The sequence below is a fragment of the Scyliorhinus canicula genome, chromosome 16 (assembly GCF_902713615.1).
Source record: "Scyliorhinus canicula chromosome 16, sScyCan1.1, whole genome shotgun sequence".
NCBI lineage: Eukaryota > Metazoa > Chordata > Chondrichthyes > Carcharhiniformes > Scyliorhinidae > Scyliorhinus > Scyliorhinus canicula.
In genome coordinates, this window is record NC_052161.1 from 51,718,427 (window position 1) to 51,734,669 (window position 16,243).

The following is a 16,243-nucleotide window of genomic DNA, read 5'->3' on the forward strand; positions in this document are numbered from 1 at the left end:
TTCCAATGATTTGCACCATGTGTTTTCATTGATATGAACAAATCATTTTTTCCATAATCCTTTATAACCACCAGAACGTGAAAGCAATAGGTGCTGAAAATTTACCCCGTGACAGAAATTTAGTCACTGATCACTTATGCTTGCACTAAGGGAGTGGAATAAATAAAACTCCATTTCAGGTGTGGCAAATAGGGTCATACTGAAATATGCCAGTCATATTTTCTACGTCAGGTGATCCTTAATTTGTAAAGTAGCAAGCATGTATCCACCATAAACATTTCCTTTTCCACATCAGTTGCTAGTCATTTTATATTTGATAGAAGCTAACACTGTACCAAACAAAATATAACAAAATCGGAATTGAACAAAATAAAAAAATACTTTTGACATATGACGTTCAGTAGAATGGAGGGATGGGGAAGAGATCTCATACAAACCTAAAAAGCTCTAACAGGACTAGACAGGGTAGATACAGGATGATATTACTGATGGTGGGGAATCCAGAACCAGGACCAGTCTGAGGGCAAGGGCTCGAACATTTAGGACTGACATGAGGAGAGATATCTTCACCCAGACAGGGGTGAGCTTGTGGACTTCACGACCACAAAAAAGTAGTTGGATGTTTTCAAGAAGGAGTTATATATAGCTCTTGGGGAGAAAGGGATTAAAGGATATGGGGGAGGGGGAAAAGAGAAGCCAGGAACAGGTTACCGAGTTGGATAAAAGCAAATTACTGCAGATGCTGGACTCCAAAGCAACAACAGGTAATCTCAGCAGGTCTGACAGCGTCTGTGGAGAGTAAAGGGGGACAACGTCACGTCTGGATGGTCTGTGTCTGTGTGTGTGATGGAGCGGTGGGGTGTGATGGAGCGGTGGGATTGGATAGGGGCCAGTAATAAATGAACATTGACAAAGATGTCATGGACAAAAAGACAAAAGAAATGTAAATGGGTGGATTAGAATGTGTGAATGGCAGAGCAGTGCGTGAAAAGTCAACTAGGAACAGGGAGGAGATGCCCCAAGTAAGGTTGTTGGTGGTGCTGGCTGGCTGGAGGGGGAAAGAGGAGAATCAACGGTGAGGAGAAAGCAGATCAATGGAGGAAATGAAAAAAATAAAAAAAATAAAAAAAATCGATCAGAAATAAAAATAGGGTGAATGTGGAGGAGATAGTTCAAAGTCTGAAGTTGTTGAACTCAATGTTGAGTCTGGAAGGTTGCAATGTGTATAATTGGAAGATGGGGTGCTTTTCCTCCAGTTTGCTTTAGGCTGGAATATTGTAGCAGGTAAAGGACAGACATGTGGACATGAGAGCAGGACAGTGAGCTGAAATGGCAAGTGACAGGAAGGTCTGGGTCCTGCTTGCAGACAGACTGAAATCGGTCACCCAGTCTGCGTTTAGTCTCTCCAATGTAGAGTAGACCACATTTGGAGCAGCAAATACAATAGACCAGATTGAAGCGCTTCACTTGACAAGTGTGTTTAGGCCTCGGCTGGTGAGCAGGGAGGTGGTAAAGGAGCAGGTGTTACACCTACTGGAATTGCACGGGAAGGTGCTGTGGGAAGAGGTTGAGATGTAGAGGGTGATGAAGGGTATCCCAGAGGGAATAGTCCTTGCAAAATGCTGACAGGGTGAGTGAAGAGAAGATATGTTTGCTGGCGGTTATCATGCTGGAGTTGGCGGAGGATGATTCTTTGAATGCAGAGGCTGGTGGGGTGAAAATGGAGGACCAGGGTAATCCTATCCTGGTTCTGGGAGGCAGTGGAAGGTGTGAGAGGAGAGGTGTAGGAGATGGGTTGGACACAATTGAAAGACCTGTCGATCACAGTGGGTGGAAAACGACGATCAAGGAAGAATGAAGAAATGTTATGAGCTTGATGATAAACCAGGGTCATAAATGAATGGCGAAGCAGGTTTGAAGGGTCAAATGGCCTATCCCTGCTCCTATTATCTATGTTTCTAAGTTTCTATGACACATACTCCTCTGGTATGCGATAGTATACATTGTGAATTGTCTGGTAACAAAAACTCATATCTTGGCAGAACAATACTCTGAACTGAATCATGCAAGTTAACTGTACCTGATACTATATAAAGGACACACAAAAGAAAAGATATTTTGCATTTGGACGGCATCCCTCATGGCCTCAGAAAGGTGCAAAGTGCTTTACTATCACTATCATTTAAGTGTAGGCACAATTTATATTTTGGAAAAGTTCAAAGACGTGCTGAGGATAATGGAATCATAGATGAAAGAGAAAAAAAGGATAGTTAAAGAGAGATTTTGAGTTTATTTCTGGCCTGTGCGGGGAACGCCTCCTGAAAACAGATCGAGACTGGGAAAAGTTACAGTTTGAATCAGCCACCCTGTCAAGCTGGGCTTCAAAAAACAACTCATGTCTGAAACTTTCTTGGATTTCCACAGCAGATGGAAGTGAGTTTGAGGGGTCAGGCAGTGTGCCTTTGTTAAAGCAACAGCAGTTTTGCCTTGGGTAAGGTTATTGGAGTTTTATAATTAAACATCTATAAAGGGAGTGTTACCCGAGAGGTGTTTCCTTGTGGGTCTGATCAAGTAGGAGTCTCAGGAGGGGGGGGGGGGGGGGGGGGGGGGGGGGGGGGGGGGGGGGAAGAGAATAATTTTTCAGACTAATTTTAACTGTGCCTCGTGTGGGGAGTTGCAGATACAGGAAGCCATTTGGAAATGATATTGTAGCAACATCAGACCTGGCTTAAATAAGGGCTGAACAGGATATTATTTGCAGATGCAAGATGTTCAAGAAGGAGAAAAAGGTTGCAGTACCTGAAGGAAACTCAAACAGATACAGGGAGAATGTGCAAACTCAACAATGACAGTCACCAAAGGTTGGAATTAAATCTGGGTCCCTGGCACAGTGAGGCAGCAGTGATAACCATTGCGCCACCCACAATTCTAAATGATCAGCCTCTAAATTGAGACTGTGCTCCCTGCGTTTTAGACTACTCGACCCACAGAGATAATCTCTCAGCGTCTACCCTATTAAGCCCCTTCAGAATTTTTGTAGGTTTCAATGAGATCGCCTTTCTTCTTCTGAACTCCACTGAGAATACAAGCGCAATTGTCTCAACTGTCCGTCATCATCGGACAACTGTGGAGGAGGCAGAGTAATTTGAGGTTTTCAAAAAGGGAATTGCATCATTATCTGAAAAAGGAATGATTTGCAGGTCTATTGGGAAAGGCAGGGTGACACTGGGTGAATTGCTGCTAGGAGGGAGAGACAATGGGTTTTGCTGAAACCATTCTATGTGGATTAACCAGTGGTCCTCATTGATGGCAAACTTTGATTTAATCCAGGAAAACCAATGGCAGAGTTTGGTGCCACATCATTGGACAAGCTATGAGCAGGTGAAATGCAATTCTTTCATATTCTTCATAAAAGTTGAAGAGAATTCTGTTACATGTAGAACACTGATTATAATTAGAGCTGTCAACTGCAGTTATAATATACCAATTATCTTCCTGCACCACTTTAATGTTATGAAGTAATAAAATAAACTTCTCATGTATATTGTATTTGGAATTGGGAGATATTTGACTATATCAGGAGTTTTCTTTTTACATAAAAGTCTTATATAGAGATGTCTGCACATAAGCAGATACCTGACCTTGCTAAAGGCAAACCCACTTAAAAGATGGCTATTAAATGACAGAACAGTTATGTGGAGCATTGCAATCCTAAAGTGTGCCACCATGGAGTGTGCTATCAGGATTGCTGATCTCAACTCTACAATGCAAAGAGAACCAAAAGAGAAAGACATCATTGGCAAGCTTAACACAGATGTAGTTAACAGATGGACATAAAAAAAAATCTCTTTTGCTAGACATGTCAGTGTATAGCTCTGGGAGACTAAGTGAGGACCTATGAATCAAATGGAAATGTGGCACCATTGAAAACAATAGAGATCTAAAAATAATGGCTTAGTATGAACTATCATATTAAACAATTGTAAAAGTGTGACCAATGATTCACACAACTTTATTCAAAGAGGAAGGGCTACTATAGGAAAGGCTACTGTTACAACTTAACAAAATGCTTCATAAAGAATGATATTGACTTATTGCAATTTTTTTCAGTTAATTTCTCTTGATCTATTTTTAATAGATCATCAAGGGAACTGGCTAGTCAATGTTAGTCAGACAGACAATGGGAAGGAGTTCATGAGCACAGATAGCCAAAATGACAAAAACTGGTGAATCACCTGTTTGTAATCAATTTTAGAGGTGAACAATAATTTTTCAGGTTTCATGATGATCCCATCAGTGGTCACTGCATTTTTTTCAAAAAGAGAGAGAAAGCACATTGAAAAATTGGAACATTTAAAACTAATAATTTTAATGGTTGCTTTAACTGTGCTTACTGAACCATAGAATTCTGACAGAATCCCAACAAAATTCCTACAGTACAGCAGGAGGTCATTCAGCTCATTTGAGTCTGCACACACCCTCGCTGCCCTATCCCCATAACCCCAACTAATGGGTAATTTAGCATGGCCATTCCAACTAACCTGCATATCTTGGGACTGTGGGAGGAAACACACACAGACATGGGGAGAAAGAGGAGCATAAATTGGGAACAGATGTTCTCAGGGAAATGCACAATAGTAATGTGCAGGTTGTTTAAGTAGCACTTGCTGTGAGTGCTGGATAGTTTTTTCCCACTGAGACAAGGAAGGAATGGTAAGGTGAAGGAACCTTGGATGACAAGAGAAGTGGAGCTTCTAGTCAAGAAGAATGAAGCTGACTCGGCTCTAGAGAGACAAGGTAGCCAGGAAGGAATTCAAAAATGGACTTGAGAGCTAGAAGGGGGTATGAAAAAGCCCTGGCAGGAAGGATTAGGGAAAACCCCCAAGGTGTTCAACACGAGAAACAAGAAGATGATCAGAGTGAGAGTAGAGCCGATCAGGAATGGTGGGGGGAACCTTTGCCTAGAGTCTGAGGAGGCAGGGGAGGCCCAAAATGAATATTTTGCTTTAGTATTCACTATAGAGGGGGACCTTGTTGCTCATGAGAACAGCGAGAACCAGGTTAATAGGCTCAAACAGGTTGATATCAAGAAGGTGGATGTGATGGAAATTTTGAAAAGCATCAGGATACACAAGCCCCCGGGCCTGACGTGATATACCCAAGGTTACTACGGGAAGCAATGGAGGAGATTGATGCGCTGTTGGCGATGATTTTTGTGTCCTCACTCTCCACTGGAGGAGTACCCGGATGATTGGAGGGAGGCGAATGTTGTCCCCCTGTTCAAGAAAGGGAATAAGGAAATCCCTGGGAACTATCAGCCAGTCTTACGTCTGCGGTGAGCAAAATACTGGAAAGGATTCTGAGATATGATTTATGATTATTTGGAAAAAACATTATAAAGATAGTCAGCATGACTGTGTGAGGGACAGGTCATGCCTCACAAGCCTCATTGAATTTTTTGAGGATGTGACAAGACACATTGATGAAGGTCGGTGGTGTATATGGATTTTAGTAAGGCATTTTATAAGGTTCCCCATGGTAGGCTCATTCAGAAAATCAAGGGGTATGGGATACAGGAAAAATTTGGCTATCTGGATACAGAATTAGCTGGCCAAATGAAGAGTGGGAGTGAATGGAAAGTATTCCACTTGGGAGGTCGGTGACCAGTGGTGTCCCACAGGGATCTGTTCTGGGACCTCTGCTCTTTGTAGTTTTTATAAATGACTTGGAGAAGGAAGTGGAAGGGTGAGTTAGTTTGCTGATGACACAAAGATTGGTGGAGTTGTAGGTAGTGTCGAGGTCTGTTGCAGGTTACAACAGGATGCAGAGATGGTCTGCGAAGTGCCAGATGGAGTTCAACCTCGATAAATGTGAAGTGATTAATTTTGGAAGGTCGAATTTGAATGCTGAATACAGGATTAAAGGCAGGATTCTTGAAGTGTGGAGGAAGAGGGATTTTGGGGGTTCATGTACATAGATCCCTCAAAGTTGCCACCCAGGTTGATAGGGTTAAGAAGGCATATGGTGTGTTGGCTTTCATTAACAGGGGGATTGAATTTAAGAGCCACGAGGTATTGCTGCAGCTTTATAAAACCCTGGTTAGACCACACTTGGAATATTGTGTCCAGTTCTGGTTGCCTCATTATAGGAAGGATGTGGAAGCTTGGGTGAGGGTGCAGAGGAGATTTACCGAGATACTGCCTGGACTGGAGGGTGTCTCTTATGAAGAAAGGTTGAGGGAGCGAGGACTTTTCTCATTGGAGCGAAGAAGGGAGGTGACTTGATGGAGGTGTACAAGGTGATGAGAGGGAAGGATAGAGTGGATAGCCAAAGACTTGTCCCTGGCGGAAAATGGCTGTCATGAGGGAACATATTTTAAAGGTGATTGGAGGAAGGTATAGAGATGTTGGAGGAAGGTACAGAGATGTCAGAGGTTGATTCTTTACACAGAGTGGTGGGTGCGTGGAATGCCCTGCCAGCAGAGGTGGTGGAGTCAGAGTCATTGGGGACATTTAAGCGACTCTTGGACAGGCACATGGATAGCAGTAAGTTGAAGGGGTGTAGGTTAGGTTGATCTTAAATTAGGATAAATGGTCGGCATAACATTGTGGGCTGAAGGGCCTGTACTGTTCTATGTTCTATGTAAAACAAGACAAATTAAAGTGAATTATGTAGGGGTAGTAAGTACATTTAGACCACAAGATGTAGAAGTAGATCACAGATTATGACTGATATATGATCCTTAACTCCACCTGATCCCCATAGCCCTTGAGTCCTTAACTGATTAAAAAAATTTGTCTATCTCAGCCTTGAACTTACTTAATGACCCAACCTCTACAGCCCTCTGCACAAAGTACATGTGACCCAAGGGCGGAATTGAACCCAGGCCCTTGGGTGTTAACCACTGTCACCCATTGTCCATTTCAAGAAGTTTGAAATAGTTTGCAACTGTATTGTATTATGCAAACTTTTATACTGATAATCAAAACTATATTTCATCTGTTTTTTTTAAAAACAGGGGTTTGAATGCTTTTCTGGAAGAATACATCACACATTAGAACTTTGAAACTTGTTGGTATGACTGTCATATAGTGTGTTAGCTGGAAGTAGAAATAATTTGAAGGTGATCCAAGGGATCAGCTGGATGTGGGAGATATCAAAGGTAATCCCTAAAATGTTTAAGATATCACACGATTGGCTCATCATTCAGGGTCACTGGTGTGTGTGTGTGGGTGATGTCTAGGTTGCATCGCCTTGTAGCAAATGCTCAAAATTGCCTAATTTTAAACATTCGGCTACGTCCATATCTCCCATGATTTTTGTGGAAAAAGTTGCACTTATCATTATTATTATATAAAAAGAATACATTCATTTACAATTGCAGTAGCTTGTGTTTAATGCCCCCCCCCCCCATACAAGATCTACAACTGACATCTAATCTGATTTCATCCATTTTATTCCATCATTGCAAGTTACAATTATAACCGTTGTCCACATAGCAACAGGTGCTATCCATTATTATCCCAATTTCCCTGCCTTATCATTTAAATTTTATATTCTTCATTTACTATCACAACCCAAAGATTAAAAGCCATTTTGTACAAACCAGACCCTCACTGCCATTTCATTATGAATTGTCTAAATCTACTGCATTGTCATTCACAGATTGGAGAATGTCCGACCACACCAACTTAGATATTTATATCCATGCTCCCTTTACCTTTATTCTATTGAACGATGCACATACTAAAAGCAAACTAATGAACATTCATGCTTAGATTATGTTGATCAGTGTGCAGGAGCAGTAATGAATAGGACAGGTATGGAATTGTGCGAGAAAGTCAAATGTTTATTTCAATGCGAGTGCAAGACGAATCGATTAGATTCACCTTTTGTCTTTGGATGCTTGACAAGCTGACCCAAATCCTGAAAAAATGACTTGGGAGGCCATTACTGAGACTGCAGGAATTCAGCTGGGTGTCTGCATGCTTTCATCAATGTGTCACAATGACATACAACAGTGATTCAAAACCTTTTGTCTGCTCCCTTTTTATGATGATGAGATATCTCTTGCTGCTACATTGCATGACCTCGTGCATCCTGGACATACAAAGCAAATTCACTGGACATGGAATCTTGGGGAGCAGAAAAATCGCATCATTTTTTTGTCCACTTTTGTCTACACTTGGGCGAGGTGGCAAATCGGTGTAAATGAAAGTTTTCCATCTTCCAACACATTGAAAAGATCCATAGGGCAGAAACCATTAAGATTAATCAATTTGAGCGAATCGAGATAAACATTTATTTAAATGCCTTGGGAAAAAATGAATCCCATTTGTAAGGGATGGATTGATCATCCCAGATATTGTTTCAGCAGCTACGTGGGTTTCCTATAGTCATTTCACTGTGCACCTTAAAAATAAAATGTCTAATGTAGTAAACATCAACCACATAAATAAAAATCACAAAACATACCTGTCCTATCTTAACAGTTGATTGTGTGAGATGGAGCAAAATGGGAAAAAACACAGCAGTTGGTTTTACATATCTCCCATTGACTTCAAACACAATCAGGAGAGATGCAAGACAGCCAATTCACCATCTTTCATTTTGGAACATTGTCCCCAAATTACTCCAACACAGGACATGTAAATGCCATTTAGCCAAAGTAATGCAGCTACAATGGAAAATGTAGCCCTCCTTCCAAAACGTCACTTCTTTACCAATAGATCCACATTTTGTTTATAGGATGCCCTCAGATCCCAGGCGCCCTGCTTCCTCCTGGGACCTAGACTCTCCTATTCTCTTCCAGGTGCAGAATACAACATGCCCAGGCCTGAACTCTGCCATTTCCTTCCATATTCTGCCCTACATAAATAACATGAATGGGTGCCAGACAGTAGGATCTTCAACATCTGCCCGAGTTAGGCATGAAGTCAGTCGAGTTATCCCACTGCCCAAATTGTTCTCTGAGCAGCAACAGTCCTTACAAAACATTAATCTGCTTAATTCCTGGTAGAAATTGGCAGAATACCACACATCATGGAAAATTACATTCAAAAGCTTTATAACAGTGTATGGCCAAGATCTGCACATTGAAGAAACCTCTGCCAGGTACAGGCGGGTGTACAACCCACCTATTTACATATTACATCTACTGAACTTTGGACATCAATGGGGTGACTGAGAAGACCTCAGAATCTAAAATTGCCCCTTCATCAGGAGGGAACAAGGAGCTAGATAGAACCAAGCACATTGTGGAGAATGCAAGTAGGATGCAATGGGAAAGAAAGACAGTCAGAGAAAAAAAAACAGAGATCAAGTGATAATGAACAGACAAAAAAAAAAATCAGAGACAAAAACAACATCAATTATTGGATGAAATGGTTGAACAGAGATGGGAAATTATTGGATGAATCAAAAAGTTGCAACAAAAACCTGCAAGCAGATATTACAAGCGGATATCTGAGAGACTCACAGAACAAAAGCAGAAAGAAAGTACAAAATAAGTAGAAAACAGAGAGGGGGCGTCATCTGGAATTGCACAGTGGGAGAGATGAGGCAACGACAGAGAAGTACTTGGAAGTGCTGTCATCTAAAAGGATACAAACCAAGAGCTGCAAGATGGGAATAGGCTAGGGTAGCAAGGTGGAGCTCACAACAGTGTGCGATTGGGGGAGTTGGGAAGCAGAAGGCAGCCGCACTTCCTAGCCCCACTCAAATAATTTCAACATACACCTTTCCAGGTCTCCTCTGCTGCTCTACCACAAGTGAAGCACACATGGCAGTCACTGTCTGGTGGACAGTTCAAATTGCACAAGGTCCAATGTACATTGCAGGACGCTGGAGATTAATGAGACTCCTGCCCGATTCAGGTTAGGGCCTTGCTCACCCCAGCCCAAGGCCCTGGAAAAAAGTGTTGGTGGAGCGGTGAAGAGTCAGCAAATTGACCACCTCTATTTTAACTCCACCTGCCAGGCAGAGAAAGTTTCAATCTCCTCCACACATGATCTTCGTTTCTCTTTCATAGGTGGATGAGAACACAAATATATCTTGTAATATTGCACTGACAGTGTTAAATATAATTTCAGCATCTCGGCCTGTCTCTACACGAAGCATTGGCCGTCAGCTGCGTTGGGAAGACTGGAGTTATCTGCAGTCTTCAGCAACATCACTAAAATCCACGAGTGCAAATTGAAAATCAGCTCATGTCAGGTGGGTCATTTAATTCTAAAACATAAATTGAGCCAGGACAGTTTTCACTAAAAATGCGTGTGGAGGTGGTGATGCCGTTTAAGTTCAGTCAATTTCATAAATGTTCATAAGATTAATACAGATGAGGAATACTATTCATCCATGCTGGCTCTCTCGTTTAGAATGTTGAAACCACAGTGCACAATTTCAACAGGTGAACGGCTCCAATACACTCTGGAAATTCATTCCGATTGTTGATTATTCATTCCATAAAGAATTTCTTCCAGGCATAAATTTCAAACTTTGAACTTGTGCCCCACAATCATATCTCATCTCCAAGCAGTATCCTGGATGAACTTTCCTATACTGTTAGCACGTATTGCATTTCTCAGGTGAAATTTTTCCCAATCACCATGTTTTAAAGCTAAAGAATGTCAGTTTCTACATCACGCAATCATTTCATTAAGCACATCTCTCTTCTCTGTTCCCTGTTCCAGGGCTAACATATATCTAGCTCTCTTACAATTAGGTGACCAATAGACACTGCACCAAGCATCGCATAACACAGTTTCAATATGACAGGCTATATCTTTACTGTTTTAGCAATATATAGCTCAGCATTCAGTCCGTTTCATTCATTGCTGCTCAAACGTAGCTCAATGCTGTAATACCAAATGAGCTGACACCCGAAGCATGCTTTCAACCTTATTCTGAGTTAGTACTGCATCAGTGCGCATCATAAAAGTTTTCTTCCAACTATTTTGGTTGTGGAAGTCATTTTCAGTAATGCACAATTTGACCCATTTACAGTTATTATTTAATTCCCAAGTATGAAACAACTGATCATCTAACTTGGCTTCTCCTAATTTTCTGCTATTGACACATGACACGACCTCAAGGAAGGTTTAAGGCTGTGGTTCCCAACCAATGTCCCACAGGCCGTTAATCCACCCACCCCCCCAGTATGCCATGATAAAAGGTTCCTGATTCATGTCATTAAACTAAAACTAACCTTATCTTCAGCTCTGTGGAGGGTCTCCCGTGCATGTGTCAGCTGGGAAAAGAGGTGCACATGCATGGTTTCGATTTTTTTTTTTTAAAATGGTGATCAGGCCCATGCACATGATCAACCAGGACTTGGAGCTGAAGACAAAGGTCCCATGGGCCTGCCCAAAAAGCAATCTCAAAAAGGGTTCAGAAACCCAGGAGAAGCGAGGGAGATGCAGAGGTTAAAGCAAAAGAGGAAAGGGAGAAGTCACGTCGAAGTTTGAAATAAGGAAAGATGACTGAAAATAGAGGAAGGTGTGCTTTAAAAATCTTTTGTAGAGGTGTGTAATGACATATGGTGGGAACCAATGCTTTAAAGCATAAAATGTCACAACCTTGGGATGAATAAAGCTCAAGTGCCTTACTGGATATATATTTAAGCACATATTACCTTTTTAGTTATTCTTTTGGGATGGCCAGCATTTGTTGCCTATCCCTAAATTTCCCTTAAACCGTGTGGCTTGCTTGGCCATTTCAGAGGGCAGTTAAGAGTTAACCACATTACTGTGGAATCAGGCCAAGTAAGGATAACTGATTAACAATGCAGAAACAAACAATAAACATCAAAACAGTATCAACACAGGTACCACAGGCTGTTCCCACATCTGCGACAGTGGTCCCAGTTCTACCTTTTCCCTATTTATTTACATTAATATGTATCTTATAGCATTTTTTAAATGAAGTGTTCTCATTGGGACTCTAACATTTAGTGGTAAGAGTTACCTCCAACTTTTTAATATGCATTTACAACTATTGCCAGGACTCTTTACATTGTGATTATATTTTGTTTTTGTGGGGAGAGAAATTCACTTTCCCCATTTAAAGTTCTCTGGGGAGGTTAGACAGGTTCATTCCCCTGGCCAGCCTGTATGGGAGGGATCAATGTCCCCACCTGCAAATGGGCTCCCTCCCTGTTTCTTTTCTGCTATATTGGGGTTCCCTGCTCCCCTCTTTATTATCTAATACTCTTCCCCTCCCTTTCTTATCTACTACTCTACCCTCCACTGTTAGTTGCTGGCTGCAAACAGGTCTGTAAAGAGGTTTGTGAACTTCTTCCATGTGTCGTGGAATTTCTCCTCTGATCCCCTCAGAGAATTTTATTTTTTCTAGTTGCAGGAACTCGGCCAGGTTGGAGAGCCACTCTGAGGCTCTGGGTGGTGCTGCCGAGACCAGATGGGTTATGACCACATGGTGGTTTTTACGACATTGATGATGTCACAGTGACCATTACTGAGAGTAACTTCACATTCCAAATTTTGGCAATTGAACTAAAATTCCACCAGCAGCCATGGTAGGATTTGAACCCGTCATAACTGGGCATTTGGATTAGTAATAGTCCAGTAACCGTCTGCATGAATTAGGCCCCTAAATCACCTCCATAGACAAATCCCAAAGTGGGAGGGAAGGGAAAATTTGAAGTGGCCATAAATCAAACTTAGCCATTCTCCAAACTTTCCCAACGCACTTGCGACGATTTCTGTCACTCTGCTAGTAGGATCGGAAAAATCCCAGAATAGATCTTTAAATATGTGCATGTGTTTACATTTGCAGCCACAGTAACTTACACTTTAAGGGATAACAATTTCATAGATGTTATGCAATAAAATCTGTATTATGGACATGATACACTATATATTAAGTAAATTTGGAGAATCTGGAATTCTTTTCCCAAACATAAATTGCCAACTGAAAATTACTAGTTTAAAAATTCAAAACGTGGTAAATTGGAGCAAAGGTTACATCAATTACTGAACAGTTCAACACGAAACCCAGGTTTTTGCACGGAAATAATTGCTACCAAGAACTATTGCTGACAGCTCTCACAGGACTAAAATTAAAACTAGTTTCCTCTTCCTGCTTTGGGAGCTGTTGCCTATTTGCTTCGATGAATCAGCCTCATTAACAAAATATTAGATTCCTTAAAGAATACAACATTATTATTTTTTTTTTTAAAAAGAGAGCTACTCTCACACACATTGAAAAAGATGACCTGATATAGGCACAACATGAACGAAATGACGGCTGGGTCCAAATAAATGTCCACTGCAACTTCCATGAGGCCGCTGATTGAATAAATTATCTCACAGGGCATTAATCAGGTCACAGTCTCTGTTTTCAGCACCTGCTTAAATGGCTTATTAGATTTAATCAAGATATTTAACTTTAATTTTACATCATTCATCACAGTTGGTGCAATTCAGTCAGAGCAGCAGAGTATGAAAATAATGGCCTTTCTCTCACTCGATTCATTCTCCATTGCACATGTCAAATTTTGAACCTTTCAACTTCACAGGCAGCCAGGCAAAGGAAGGTACATATGCAAACCAAGGGCCTGACGATTCCATTTACATGAACTCAAAGGCTGAACTCTAATCATAAAAGTAGCAGCCAGTTAAACCCTTGTGATATGCATGGTTCTAGGTCTTGGTGCCCCTCACATTTCAATCAACTAATCTAGAAACACTTTGTATATATATCTCGGATTTATGTTTTTTTCCCCCCAGAGGAAAAAAAGCAAGACCCCCTTCAGTGCAAGCAATTAATTCTCCTGCAAATGGCAAGTCTGCTATTCTGATGTGCAAAAGTTGATGAAAAAACAATGCAAGTTACATATGCTTGTGCATTAGTGTAAACTATTTCGAAATAATTTCCTCCAGGTGGTGTTTATTCATGCTCTCAGTATCGTATTCACACAAGACACCCGAGGTTAAAGATTAGTACACAAAGCTTACCGAAATTATGGGGTAGAAATGCATCTCGAACGGTAATGCAAAACAGGTGGTCTGGCATCAGCTGACGTTCAGCTCTAAGTAACAGAATTAAATATTAGGCGCTGTGTCAAACGGGCGGTCCACCCACCCCACCCGTCACCATCTGAGATGAGTTTCTTAACACACCCATGTCTACAGTGCAGAATTCAGATTAAAATCTAGTTTTAAAATACTGCACGACTTCATCGAAAACTTATAAAACAGGAGCCCGCGCTGAAACCTTTAGTAACCCCTCAGACCACATATTATTCAATGTTAAAATTCCATATTTGCCAATACAGTTCGTAATCCATTTATGCAAGTCACACATATTTAGAAACACTTACCACTGGACATATGATATCCTAATACAATGCAACACAGAATGCACCTGGACATGAAAAACACATGAATTTATTCTATCTGATTAGCTGTATTTTCAACTCCATTCCAACGCGCTGCCTTCTAAATTATAAGATTTATAACAGTTTGATGTGTTTTTACCTTGAAGTGAACAATCAGGTGTGAGGCGATTGGTCCTCCAGCATCCCCCAAATGCCGAGAGGATTCAGGTGTAGTGCACTCTTCAGCTTTAATGCCATTCACTTTCACTGCAAGGAGCAGCTAATGGTACTGTCTGTTCCAAATAAGAGCATCAAACACTTCATTCTCAATTAATCATTTCCAGTGACCGTACAGTGATCCAGCAAGAGATGAATATTAAAGCGGGATGGTTAAGCTGCAGAGCTTTCTTGGCTACAAAATGCAGCTTACATTTCCCCCCACCTCCCCATCTGCTTCCGAGGTGGAATGCTTGTCACTTCATGAACGGCAAGCTAATAAAAGCCCGGCAGAGGAACCACGAGTACAGTCTCAGCTTCACATTATGCACTGGGAGGAGTTTTGTCAGGTGACAACAGCGATTCAAACACTGATGTCTGTGCGAGAACCTGCTGAGCGATGTAGTTATTTTTGTGGTGTTGGTTACTCATTGATATCCTAGTACCTTTCAGTGACACAATGTTATTCTGCTTGTTGTTAACAGTTCATTTGCTCAAGCTTTGGTAGATAAGAACATGCATCGCAGAAACCCAATGTAATCTTTCTTAAATAATACTGGAATATCTGTACATGTTTTATTATAAAATGTAGGGTGAGCCACAAATTACTTTAGAAATTAACTTAAAAGAGGAAACATTTTTTAAAAATGGGATTAAATAGCTTACCGTTTCTAGGGCAGATTTGGCAAACTGGGCAAAGTGCTCAGAATTACTGTAGTTTTTTAAAATTGAATATTTTACTTAAGTTTCAACCCAGTCATTTGCATATCAACAAATCCAGAGATGAAAATCAGCTCAGGTAAAAATGGTATTGGGTTGCCTGCCACTTGTACACAGCACCTTGTATTCAGTTCCATTGCAATGTTATGATCTCTGTGGAGATCATTAACATCTAAAAAGAAATCCAAATTTTCCAGTCAACAAAAAGGTGTTTCATAGCAAGATTTCAAGTTTTAAGCCTTTTACTGGAACAAGCAAACTAAAAGCAACATTGACCAAACATTATTTATTAGGTAACATATACTTTGAATTACAGGAAATTACTTTTTCCTTTAACTTTTATCACAACTGAAAATTCCATGTAGTTTGCTCTGTTCCCTAATCCCTAAACCCCATCTCATTCTGTTTTGAAAAAAAAAATGACATTTAAAGTATAACCGTTTACAGCATGACAATTTAACGCCTCCCTGAGATTTGGAGTCTAACATTGGGTTTTCATTCTAGAGGCAGGTAGTGGGAGTCAGGAACTTTCCTGAGACAGTGCACTTGCCCCAGGAGAAAGTATCTGCAAATACGGGAATCCAAGAGGATGGGTGCAGGTGGGAGTCAGGCCCATGTCCCAGAAACAATTCAGAGGCAGCCACAGGGACTGCCAGGTGTGGAAGCAGGCTGTTTAAAAGGACCACATCAATGATCTGGAACATTGTCCCAGATACAATATAAACTATGGGTGACATCATCCCCTCCTGCTAGCAACAGAATTTGTGGTGGACAGAGGGTACAAGATCGGGCAGGATCCAAAAACCTGGTTTCTGGATATTGGGAAATGAGGTGGGGGTTTCCTCTCCTTACATTCATGGCGGGTTGATGCTGAGTCAACTTTCCCACTAAGCCTGGCACAAACCGATTCTGCATCTCATGCATGCTGATTAAAACCCCAATAAACTGGAGTCATGCGCCCCCTGTCAAATC

The 16,243-nt window shown here is 41.1% G+C and overlaps 1 protein-coding gene across 5 annotated transcripts in view; it reads right to left on the reverse strand.

Annotated features, from left to right (window-relative positions):
* Positions 1 to 14,891, reverse strand: part of LOC119950596 (heparan sulfate glucosamine 3-O-sulfotransferase 1-like) — a 183,677-nt gene extending 168,786 nt beyond the window's left edge. For 2 of the 5 annotated variants that reach the window (XM_038773164.1, XM_038773163.1), the window contains exon 1: positions 14,496 to 14,891. The gene's annotated coding sequence lies outside the window, so the exon portion shown is untranslated. Of the gene's footprint in view, positions 1 to 13,973; positions 14,048 to 14,495 lie in introns of all 5 variants that reach the window. The other 3 variants (XM_038773161.1, XM_038773159.1, XM_038773162.1) reach the window with 3 other exon arrangements.
* Positions 14,892 to 16,243: the final 1,352 nt, after the last annotated feature.